The 11,603-nt window shown below is 44.5% G+C and overlaps 1 protein-coding gene across 1 annotated transcript in view; it reads right to left on the reverse strand.

The window, feature by feature from the left end:
- MOB3C (MOB kinase activator 3C) overlaps positions 1-7,519 on the reverse strand; it is a 92,750-nt gene extending 85,231 nt beyond the window's left edge. The window contains exons 1-2 of the mRNA XM_030206087.1: positions 7,512-7,519; positions 7,467-7,481 (exon numbers count right to left, since the gene is read on the reverse strand). The gene's annotated coding sequence lies outside the window, so the exon portion shown is untranslated. The remainder of the gene's footprint in view (positions 1-7,466; positions 7,482-7,511) is intronic.
- Positions 7,520-11,603: the final 4,084 nt, after the last annotated feature.

Consider the following 11,603-nt stretch of genomic DNA (forward strand, 5'->3'; position numbering starts at 1 on the left):
AATATGGCCACTAACTTGTTAAGCCCTGGCTTCTCCTAGACCCTGCCCAAGTTCTGCCCACAGACCTCCCCGGCACCTACTCAGACAGTGCAGGGCGGTCTGTGGTGATATTCCAGTTAAAGCGCTTAGGCAGCCACAGTGGATTTAAACGGACAGGAGCCTCTCCTGTCTGGTTAAATCTTTTTGAATATCAGGTGGCTAACCTTTTTAGCATGATCTGATGAGCCACTCACCTAATCGATATTGAGCATAACTAAAATCTCCCATTATTGCAGTGTTTACACTTTTAGCAGCCTGCCTAGTTTCTCTTAAGTATTTCATGGTCTGTTTCAACATGCTGCCCAGGTGGATGGTACTAACCCCCCACTGCTATACTCCTCCCCCGTCACACTTAGAATTTGTATCCACAGAGATAAGAGTGTGGTTTGTTTCCTGCAGAATGTATCTCCTTCTTGACTCTTGCCAGCCTTTACAAAGACTGTCACCCAAGCACCGGCTCCATCTGCTCTTTCGTTTCGACACATTTTGCACTCTGGTGTCCCCCATATCCATTGGTTCTCCTTTCTCCAGCAGATCTCCGAGATGCTTTTCATGTCAACAACTTCATCCAAGTTTCCAAGTTTATTTAATATTCGCTACCCCGCCCTATGAAAGCATTCACAACCCACTAATTATTAGGTGTCGATTCACGTAATTTAGAGACACCCATGTTTCTCTGATCTTAACTTACAACAAATTCTGCCTCAGTTTTTTCACATCCACGATCAGGGTACTCTAATTTCCCTATTTTAACATTATCCTTCAAAGATACCTCATTCCAAGGACTACTACTACTACTATTTAACATTTCTAAAGCGCTACCAGGGTTACGCAGCGCTGTACAATCTAACAAAGAAGGACAGTCCCTGCTCAAATGAGCTTACAATCTAAAGGACAAAAAAGTGCAGTTAATCAAATTGGGGGCAGTCTAGATTTCCTGGATAGAGGTACAATGGTTAGGTGCCGAAAGCGACATTGAAGAGGTGGGCTTTGAGCAAGGATTTGAAGATGGGCAGGGAGGGGGCTTGGCGTATGGGCTCAGGGAGTTTCTTCCAAGCATAGGGTGAGGCGAGGCAGAAAGGGTGGAGCCTGGAGTTGGCGGTGGTGGAGAACGGTACTGAGAGGAGGGATTTGTCCTGTGAGCAGAGGTTACGGGTAGGAGCGTAAGGGGAGATGAGGGTAGAGAGGTAATGAGGGGCTGCAGATGGAGTGCATTTGTAGGTTAGTAGGAGAAGCTTGAACTGTATGCGGTACCTGATCGGAAGCCAGTGAAGTGACTTGAGGAGAGGGGCGATATGAGCAAATCGGTCCAGGCGGAATATAAGACGTGCAGCAGAGTTCTGAACGGATTGAAGGGGGGATAGATGGTTAAGTGGGAGGCCAGTGAGGAGTAGGTTGCAGTAGTCAAGGCGAGAGGTGATGAGAGAGTGGATGAGAGTTCAGGTGGTGTGCTCGGAAAGGAAGGGGCGAATTTTGCTGATGTTATAGAGAAAGAAGCGACAGGTCTTGGCTGTCTGCTGGATATGGGCAGAGAAGGAGAGGGAGGAGTCGAAGAGGACTCTGAGGTTGTGGGCAGATGAGACGGGGAGGATGAGGGTGTTGTCGACTGAAATAGAGAGTGGAGGGAGAGGAGAAGTGGGTTTGGGTGGAAAGACAATGAGCTGGGTCTTGGCCAAGTTCAGTTTCAGGTGGCGGTTGGACATCCGGGCAGCAATGTCGGATAAGCAGGCTGATACTCTCGGACTCTCGGCTTTTCCCTATGATCCAGTCTAAAGCTTGCTATCTCTCCTTTTGAGCTATTAGGGTCAGTAGCTAAGTTGCATTCTGTTAAGTTGGAGCCCATCCCATTGGTCTAGCTTTCACTTTCCCTGAAAAGTTCCTCAGTCCCTAATGAACCTTAAGCCATCCTTGTTGCAACATCCTCTCATCCACACATTGAGACACTGGAGCTCAGTTTGCCTCTGGGACCCTGCATGTGGAACTGGGAACGTTTCCAAGAATGCTGCCTCCGAAGCTCTGGATTTTTGTTTCTTATACGGAAGCCTGAACTTAGCCTCTGGAACCCTGTTTCTGAACCATCCTCCATCACTGGTACCACATATACCATGGCAGCTAGTTCCTCCCCAGCACTCACCAAAATCCTATCTAGGTGACATGAGAGGTCGGCTACCTTTGCACCGGATAAGCAATGCTCACGGCCATCAGCTACTGTTTTATCTACATGCCGTGGTAGCCCATCAAGAACCGCAGCCAAGTATGCACCGCTGACAGCTGAAAAATATCCTTAGCAGCAGCAGTGTCGGAAGGGGTCAGAGAACAAGAGAGTGTAGGCCAAATGGTCCCTATCTGCCAACATCTTCGCTGGGCTTATGTTGCATTTGACTGATGGCTTTAGAACTTAATTCCCTTATCCAAACACAAGCCTTTGAGAAACAAATCTTAACAGGCAGAACAAAATGACGCACTCTTTGCATTACGTTGCATAATTTACTTTTAATAGCAGCGCTGCCTCCTCCAGAAGGGTCTACATTCCTAAATAAATCGCCAAACTTCCTGCTCTGTGGTCATCTTTGAGATGGGAGCATAGAGACGGGTCAGGCTTTTAGTCCCATCCTGAAGTCCCTTTATCTGGAGGGCAGGAGGAATCCTGAAAGCACGCTTTGCGCTTCCGGAACGCTGCAGCTGTTGCCGAAGCTCTGCGAAAGCGCTTTAACGATAGAGGGTTCTATTAATTTATCAAAGGAAGGCCGAAGTCTGACCTCTCCACAGCTGGCTGTGAGTGACAGTGAGAGTGGCTACAAGCAGAGCTGCCAGGGGTAACCGTGGCAGATTTTCTTTTATCTTTCAATTAGTCACCTTACTTTCTAACTCTTCTTACTCTCTTACCTATCTATATGTTCCATCTTTGCTTTATCCTTCATTATCAATTAAAATGTTCTATTACATGTTGTGTTGACATTGTAAGTATTTATTTTTGTTACGTTTGTACCCTGCGCTTTCCCACTCATGGCAGGCTCAATGCGGCTTACATGGGGCAATGGAGGGTTAAGTGACTTGCCCAGAGTCACAAGGAGCTGCCTGTGCCTGAAGTGGGAATTGAACTCAGTTCCTCAGGATCAAAGTCCACTAGGCCACTCCTCCACTGTTGCTACTATTTGAGATTCTACATGGAATGTTGCTAGTGGAATAGCAACATTCCATGTAGAATCTCCAATAGTAGCAACATTCCATGTAGAATCTCCAATAGTATCTATTTTATTTTTGTTACATTTGTACCCTGCGCTTTCCCACTCATGGCAGGCTCAATGCGGCTTACATGGGGCAATGGAGGGTTAAGTGACTTGCCCAGAGTCACAAGGAGCTGCCTGTGCCTGAAGTGGGAATTGAACTCAGTTCCTCAGGATCAAAGTCCACTAGGCCACTCCTCCACTGTTGCTACTATTTGAGATTCTACATGGAATGTTGCTAGTGGAATAGCAACATTCCATGTAGAATCTCCAATAGTAGCAACATTCCATGTAGAATCTCCAATAGTATCTATTTTATTTTTGTTACATTTGTACCCTGCGCTTTCCCACTCATGGCAGGCTCAATGCGGCTTACATGGGGCAATGGAGGGTTATGTGACTTGCCCAGAGTCACAAGGAGCTGCCTGTGCCTGAAGTGGGAATCGAACTCAGTTCCACAGTTCCCCAGGACCAAAGTCCACCACCCTAACCACTAGGCCACTCCTCCACTGTTGCTACTATTTGAGATTCTACATGGAATGTTACTATTCCACTAGTAGAAGTCGGCCCTTGCAGATCACCAATGCGGCCGCGCAGGCTTCTACATGGAATGTTGCTAGTGGAATAGCAACATTCCACGTAAAATCTCCAATAGTAGCAACATTCCATGTAGAATCTCCAATAGTATCTATTTTATTTTTGTTACATTTGTACCCTGCACTTTCCCCACACATGGCAGGCTCAATGCAGCTTACATGGGGCAATGGAGGGTTAAGTGACTTGCCCAGAGTCACAAGGAGCTGCCTGTGCCTGAAGTGGGAATTGAACTCAGTTCCTCAGTTCCCCAGGACCAAAGTCCACCACCCTAACCACTAGGCCACTCCTCCACTATGCCATACTTTTTAATGTTATTTGAAAATTTTTACTGCTGTAATTGCTCATGCTTGATCTATTCTTACTGTACACTGCCTTGAGTAAATTCCTTCAAAAAGGCGGTAAATATATCCTAATAAATAAATAAAATATTAGCGCCATAGAAATTATTAATACTGATAGAGGTACAGGCAGAGTCCTAAAGCAACTGCGAGAAGGTCCCTTTGATGTGTGGTGCACTCTGATCCTAAATCCAGGCCTTTACACAACAAGAGTAATTTTATAACAGGGCACCTGGTATAAGAAGGCAAAGTGGGCACCAAGCAGGTGTAAATATCTACTCATGGACTGTGTAAGTACTTATGTAGATTGTAAAACACACTACTTACACATAAGTACATAAGTATTGCCATACTGGGAAAGACCAAAGGTCCATCGAGCCCGGCATCCTGTTTCCAACAGTGGCCAATCCAGGTCACAAATACCTGGCAAGATCCCCAAAAAGTACAAAACATTCTATACCGCTTATCCCGGAAATGGTGGATTTCCCCCAAGTCCATTTAATAACGGGGTCTATGGACTTTTCCTTTAGGAAGCCGTCCAAACCTTTTTAAAACTCCGCTAAGCTAACCGCCTTGACTACATTCTCTGGCAACGAATTCCAGAGTTTAATTACACGTTGAGTGAAGAAAATGTTTCTCCGATTCGTTTTAAATTTACTACATTGTAGCTTCATCGCATGCCCCCTAGTCCTAGTATTTTTGGAAAGCGTAAACAGACGCTTCACTTGTATTTGTAAACTCCGCCCCCTATATGCACGCACTGGCAAAATATGCACCATCATGTCATGGCACCTACTTTATGCACGTATGTCAATCAACATTTTACATGTACAAATCTATATATATAAAAGGCAACCCCAACGTTCTATGAAGCCTCCAGCCGGAAGTGTGAAGCGCCAGAGATATCCGGTTTCCCCATGAGTGAAGGAAAACAGCACAGCAGGAAATCCCTCTCTGTAACAGTGAAGGACTCAGAGGAGGGAGGGGAGAGAGACGCCCTAACTCTCTGGGTAATACAAACACAGCACAGCAGGAAAGTTAACACTGAAGGACTGGACTCGGAGGGGGGAGGGAGAGAGGGCAGGGACACTCCCACATGCACACTCTGAAGAAAACCTTGCTAGCCCCCGTTTCATTTGCATCAGAAACGGGGCTTTTTTACTAGTTGGTTTATAAACTGTAAACTGCTGCTTTTCAGCATAGATACTTTGTAATTGCTACTTTTCAAAGAAACAAGGTACATCAGGGCCAGCCCAACCATTAGGCCAAACAAGGAAGCCACCCTGGGCAGTGGCTTCTGAGAAGCAGCAAAAGTGAAAGAAAAACAATAGATTCTGGCCCACATTCTTTTTCCCTGCAGGAAAAGTGGTACAAAACTAAAACAAAAGTTTAATACAAAAGCATGATGTCCAGTTATGCATCTTTACAGGATCCCTAGGAGGCGGGTTTAATAATGAAAACCTCAGGGGTGGGGGGAGGGGAGCAGCGTGAATAAGGCTGAAGGTTTGTCCAGGGCACAGACACGCTTTCATCACATGCTTTCCCTTTAGAAAGTTGGTGCATTGTACAGTGGGGGCCAAATGTGACCGTGCAAATAATTCAAACTATTCAGAATTGGTTCCAATATATTTAATATTATTCACTACTGGGGTATAAATAGTCCTCTGGGTTTTCTATTTTTTACCTAAATATAAACCAGTAAACCCTTAGTATAATGTGTATAAATTATATATTGAATGCAGTGCAATGTTAAATAGCACAAACTCTCCAAACAATCCTTTTTTTATATAATTTTTCTTTTGAATTCAAATAGTGTATATTAAGATAGGATGTTCTGCATTCATATAGGGATCGCTTTTGAGTTACACGTGGTATTTTCATTTTTGTTTTTAGAATGGTGTTCCCCTGAAGACGCTACAGTGGATGGCAACTGGGAACTGGTTTAAAAACTCCACTTTGATTTATTTCATTGCACGTTTTTAAAGTGACTGGGACTACTTCTAGACATAGTGGAGTGGAGGAGTGGCCTAGTGGTTAGGGTGGTGGACTTTGGTCCTGGGGAACTGAGGAACTGAGTTCCATTCCCACTTCAGGCACAGGCAGTCTGAGTATGTGCAGGACGTCAGACTCACAGAAACAGAAGCCTGCGCGGCCACATTGCTGATCTGCAAGGGCCGACGTCTACATGGAATGTTGCTAGTGGGACTCTGGGCAAGTCACTTAACCCTCCATTGCCCCATGTAAGCCGCATTGAGCCTGCCATGAGTGGGAAAGCGCCAGGTACAAATGTAACAAAAAAAAAAAAAATAGTTGAGCCAACTTGTCAAGTGCTAAGATAAGTGGTTTATTCTACGAGTTTGTAAACAGCATATAAAAGATATTGATTTCATCTTAAAAAGACATAATATAACATCTAGGATAGGCAGGTGGTGGAGTGCAATGATGTACTAAAGAAGAAAAACACTCTAAAAGACTGCCAGTCAGTCTAGAGGTGTTTTTTCTAGTCACTGAGCACTATTTAAATGCAAAAGAAAAATTATAAAAAAAAGATTGTTTGGAGAGTTTGTGCTATTTAACATTGCACTGCATTCAATATATAATTTATACACATAATACTAAGGGTTTACTGGTTTATAATTAGGTCCAATATATTTAAACCAAAGACTCTCCAACATAACGGGGGGGGGGGGGGGGGAGCAGAAGGCCAGCACAACAAGCAAGGGGTGACCGAGAAGACAGTGATCTATGACCTATACACACAGCCATCACGTTACAATTTAAGCATTTTAAGCGCTGGCAGAGAGTCAGACTCCAAAATGAAATAATGTAGCCGGCAAGGAAAAGAATAATCTGCTGCCTCAGCAGCAAATTCATCACTCGAAAGTGTGTAAAAAAAAAACAAAACATTTTTTAAAGAGGAGGCAGGAAGCCCCTGACTTCCTAAAGCAGTTCTTTCACCTTAACAATGGAGTCTACTAGTGAGTCGACTTCCTACAACTGGACACATTTAAACGTTCAATGTTTTTTTTTTTAACTTGAAAATTTTGTGGGGGGGTTTTCTACTTCAGTGGCACCAGAGAACAGAAACTGAACCCTGTTACTTTCAATGAAGTCTAAATACATGTTCATTTCTTTTTCATTTGGATTTCATTCATATATTACTTAGGCAACACATCATCACAAACGTATAAATTATTATCGAGCCAAGAAAGTTTCCTGACCCCCGACAGCGCCAGGACAAACACAATGAAAAGTTGCCACTTACGTGTCTGATTCGAGGCTACAGTTCGGAGCTGCTGAGGTACCGCACGCTGCAGTCTCTCTAACCGCTGGATGGATCACATGATCATCTTGCTGTCTCTTTGCCTGCTATTAACACCCTTGCTGTCTCTCTTGTCGATCGATCACATGCTGCTGTCTTTAACCACTGGATCGAGCCGAGTGTAATACTGCAGGGCACAGAGAAAGAGAGGAGGATCGGCTCTCCTCTCTCCCTCCCTCTCTCTCTCGCTGTCTCTGCTAGCTCCAGCCTGTGCTGTGAACCCGCGATCCGTGTCCGGGCTTTTCCTTTTTTCTTCGTGATGTCACATCCTGATTTTGTCTATATTCAGCAGCAGCTGAGCTGTCTCTCTCTGTGATGCCCCCACTGTGCCTGCGGCTGTCTCTCACTCACACACATTCACCTCCTCCCCTCTCTCTCTCATACAGTGCACACACTGTCGTACGCAGTTCACACAAAGTACCACATAATCATACACACTCTCCTCCTAACCTGTCTCTCACGTTCACACATCATCCTCTCACACGCTCAGGCACACGTTCACCTCCTGCCCTTCCTCTCACAAACACACACTCATATGCTCACATACATCATAGGCTGATCACAGAGTCACACACACTCACCTGCCCCGTCTCGCACAATTGTATATATATATTTATTTATTATTTAGATTTTGTTCACACCTTTTTCAGTAGAAGCTCAAGGTGAGTTACTTTCAGCTACACAATATCATGCATGCGCACAGCACTCACACACCAGAGCTCTTCGTATACTCAGTCAACACTGTCTCACACACATATACACTCACCTCCTCCTTTCTCTCTGCCAATCATACACAGACATTCACTTGCCCATCTCTCTCATTCATATCCAAACACAGCACATCCTGCCTTAGGTCACACATACACACAAGTACATGTACATAAGTACAAAGGTCCATCAAGCCCTGCATCCTGTTTCCAACAGTGGCCAATCTAGGTCACAAATACCTGGCAAGATCCCAAAAATGTGCAAAACATTCTATACCGCTTATCCCAGAAATAGTGGATTTTCCCCAAGTCCATTTAATAATGGTCTATGGACTTTTCCTTTAGGAAGCCGTCTAAACCTTTTTTGAACTCTGCTAGGCTAACCGCCTTTACCACATTCTCTGGCAATGAATTCCAGAGTTTAGTTACACGTTGAGCTATTCTCTCTGTCTCACACACAACACTCAGATTCTATTGTCTCTCTCACAAACACTCTCACACGTTTTATTTATTTATTTATTTATTTGTAGCATTTCTACCCCGCTCTTTCCCGCTCGATAGCAGGTTCAGTGCGGCTTACAAGTGTGGTACAGAGTATCACAGGGATAGTGCAAAGTATGGTACAAAGTATCACGGAGATAATACAAGTATGGTACAATGTATCACAGAGATAGCAGTTATATAGGATGGGACAATAGTAAGAGATGTGAGGAAAGGATAGGAGTATGGGTACTGGTGCTGTGGGTTAGGTTTGAGAGTTAAGTTGGGTTGATTGGGTAGGCTTGTTTGAAGAGGTAAGTCTTCAGCAGCTTTCGGAAGGGTAGGTGTTCATTTGTTTTTCGGATATGTCTAGGTAAGGCGTTCCAGAGTTGGCTGCCTATAACTGAGAAGTTTGATGAGTAGTAACTTGTCTCTCTCACACAAACAGTGTTACAGGCTGACCATTCTTCTTTTTTGGATCGAGTCTTTATCAAGTCTTATCCAGAGACTTCTATATCCGTCAGTGATCTTATGTACAGACCCCTGATGTAGGCTTTAAGACGAAACACAGTGCTGTGTCGGGTCCAGTGGTGTAGCTACATGGGGCCATGGGGGCCTAGGCCCCCCAAAATTTCCTGTGGGCCCCTGGGTTTGCTGGCAGGGGTCCCCAACCCCCACCAGCTGAAGTGTTGTCCAGCGCCAGTCTCCGGCGCCGCCGCGTTGCCTGCCCTGCTCTGTCTTCCCCTCACATCTGGCAAGCTCTTTTTAGTGAAACTGAGCATGCTCAAGTTCACTAAAAGGAGCGTGCAGGACATGAGGGGAAGACAGAGCAGGGCAGGCAATGCGGTGGCGCCAGAGACCGGCGCTGGACAACACCGGCTGGCAGGGGTTGAGGACCCCCGCCAGCCAAGGTATTTGCTGTGGCAGTGAGTGGGAAGCGGCAGGGCAGCGGGAGAGGGGGCAGACCAAAATTTGCCCCCCACCACACCTTGGGCGGTGGCCCCCTCCCACCGTGAGGTCTGGCTACGCCCCTGGTCAGGTCCTGAAGAATAAAGGTTTTTTTTTATTTGATTCCTAATCCTTCTGTTTTGTAAGGGAGAGCCTTGCTGAACACACCCACTCCTTTGCTGGTACTTGCTGACGTAGTGGAATAACGGTCCTCTGCTCTCGCTCTGTCCTTACACAAACAGCTCTCACGTCTTTGCATCGTTGCTCTTATAAACACACGCCTCCACATACATATATAGCACTCATACAGTTACAGTTTATTCAAAACTTGACCACTAAAACAAGGGGCCCTTTTAGTAAGCCGTGTAGGTGCCTACGTGCGCCCAACGGGCGTTAATTTTGAGTTACCACCCGGCTACCGCATGGCCCTTGCGGTAATTTCACTTTTGACGTGCATCCGCCAGGTGCGCAGGAAAATATTTGTATTTTCTGGCGCGTGGGTGGTAATCGGGCGGTAATTGTCATTCTACGCTTGTAGACCATTACCGCCCGGTTACCGTGTGATACCTTATTGGTAGGTCAATGGCTGGCAGTAAGGTCTCAGACCCGAAATGGATTTTCATTTTGCCGCCCGTCCGTTTTCGGCAAATATTTTAAAATGGCATTTTTTTTACAGGTGCGCTGAAAAATGATTCTGCGTGCGCCCAAAACACGCGTCTACACTACCGCAGGCCATTTTTCAGCACGCCTCTGTAAAGGGGACCCCAGGTTTGGCCTAAGCGGTTTACAGGTTAAAGTTAAATAAAACAGAACACATCAGAAATTAACACCATAATAGACAGGACAGAACCAATCATTAAAAAAATAAAAATAAAGACACCAAGGGCCCTGTTTACTAAACAGCATTGTAGGTGCGTTAACGTTTTTAATGTGCGTTAACCATGTACATGCCTACAAGGTTAGTGAGCGCTAAGTGTAGGCGCGCTAAAAAGACTAACGCGCATTATCATTTATTCATTTATTAGACCGTCACTTATTACAAAGTAAATCAGAACAGTTAACAATATAAAATAACATAAAATAACACTAAAAACAGTAGATAAACATACTCTGAAATCCATTTGTGACAGGAAAGCACTACAAAAAAATCAACACACGTACAGATTTCACAAACTGTGGGCTTTTTTTATTTTTTTTCCTTTTAGTTTGTTTTACTTTTCCTATATTTTGGTTTTAGGTGATTATTTCAAGTGACTCTCGAAAGAGATATGTTTTTAAAGCTTTACGAAAATGAGTATAAGAGTCCTCAAGTCTGAGTTCTTTAGGAAGACAGTTCCAAAGAGACAGAGCTAGAAAAAAGAATGCCAATGTTCGCATTGATTCTCATCTAGCTTTGGATGGAGATGGAATTACAAGTCTATTATCTGTCAATGATAATATTAGTAAACAGAGCCCTAAGGAAGGGAAGAGGTCAGAAGGAAAAATGTCACAAGTCGAACATGCCTGGATCCCCAATTGCAAGCCTTAATTTACTAGCCAGAAGTTCCAAAGGTCAAACAACATTTTAAAAAATGAGTTTTTAACAGTTGCTTAAATTTTGTGAACGAATATTCAACTCTAATATTAGGCGGCAGGTCATTCCATGACTTTGGAGCCAGGAAGAAAAAAAGCTAAGGTGTGTGTAGATTCATAATGGGCAAAATAAGGTGATGTGAGATTAGGAGTAGAAGGAACCACCAGAGAAGAAAGATACAATGGATAACCGTCATGAAGAGCCTTATGCATGACACATAGAATTTTGAAGATCAGACGATATTAAAGAGGGAGCCAGTGAAGTTTGGCCAACAGGGGTGTAACTTGATCGTATTTACGGACTTTGCATAACTGTCTAACTGCAGAGTTTTGAAGAGTCTGAAGACGGCGTCAAAGAGATGTGGAAGGCGTA

Source organism: Microcaecilia unicolor, chromosome 6, assembly GCF_901765095.1.
Source record: "Microcaecilia unicolor chromosome 6, aMicUni1.1, whole genome shotgun sequence".
Classification (NCBI taxonomy): domain Eukaryota; kingdom Metazoa; phylum Chordata; class Amphibia; order Gymnophiona; family Siphonopidae; genus Microcaecilia; species Microcaecilia unicolor.